This window comes from Myripristis murdjan, chromosome 3, assembly GCF_902150065.1.
Source record: "Myripristis murdjan chromosome 3, fMyrMur1.1, whole genome shotgun sequence".
Classification (NCBI taxonomy): domain Eukaryota; kingdom Metazoa; phylum Chordata; class Actinopteri; order Holocentriformes; family Holocentridae; genus Myripristis; species Myripristis murdjan.
This window is the reverse complement of record NC_043982.1, coordinates 38757923-38759005: the sequence shown is the minus strand read 5'-3', so window position 1 is coordinate 38759005 and position 1083 is coordinate 38757923.

Sequence of the window (1083 nt, the reverse complement as noted above, 5' to 3'; positions counted from 1 at the left end):
AATTTGAGTTTACAAGGAGCCAAGATTATTATAGTTAACTAAAACTAAACCAAAAACTAAAATTAGGTGTGGCAAAAAATATTAGTCAACTGAAATAAAAAGTAGACTTTAGAAAAAAACACAAAAATTAACTGAGATGATTTTGTGTGCTTTCAAAACGAACTAAAATGAAATAAAAACATACAGGGGATGTGTTTAGTTCTAGTCTTTGTTAATTTGGTCAAATTTGTCACCACAACAAGTGTTAGGAGGTTTTGATGCTGTTTATTGAGACTGAGATGTAGACATGTGTAACCGGTTGTGATACTACTCTGCGTTGTTTGAAGAAGAGTCTCAGGCAAGGATACCTTTGGGGGCAGTCTCCATTTAATTCTGACAAAAAGGCATAAAAACAAATCCCTCCGGTCAGCTTCCCCAAAACACTGTGCCCCTCTCCCATGGAGATCAACAACAAAAGGGGAGGTAAGGGCGCGAAAACACAAGATATAGGGGCGGTGTCACACAATATAAGAACGTCGGGGTACAGACTCAAATTTGTTCCTGTTCCTATGTACTGACTCGGAGGCCCAACCTGTCAGGTATTAAATAAATGAAAATAAAATAAATGTAAAGGTACACAGATTTTGTGTAATTATAACAATAATAATAACAATAACTACTGTACATCATGTTTTTCACATATACATTTTTCTGCTGCACAATTGACCCTGTTACACATGACTGATTCACAGTGTTGTTTTTACATTTTAATACTTGTTCTTAAAAATCTAGACCCTGACAGATACAACCAAATATAAAAAATAAACTAAAACTAAACATTTTCAGAGAATAAACACAAAAATGAAACAAAAAAAAAAACACACTGTGGAGACTAATCTGAATTGAAAACAAACGTTAAAAAACAAAATAAAAACTAAAAACTGATGAAAAATACAAAACTATGACGACTGCACGAGGAGCACGTGTGCAGGTAGCGCCCGCCTGCCCGCGCGCTGCCGGCTGCCTGTCAATCATCGGCGCATGTTGGTCACCTGACCCAAACTCCGAGTCACGTGACTGATATTCCATCCTCGCCATTTTGCA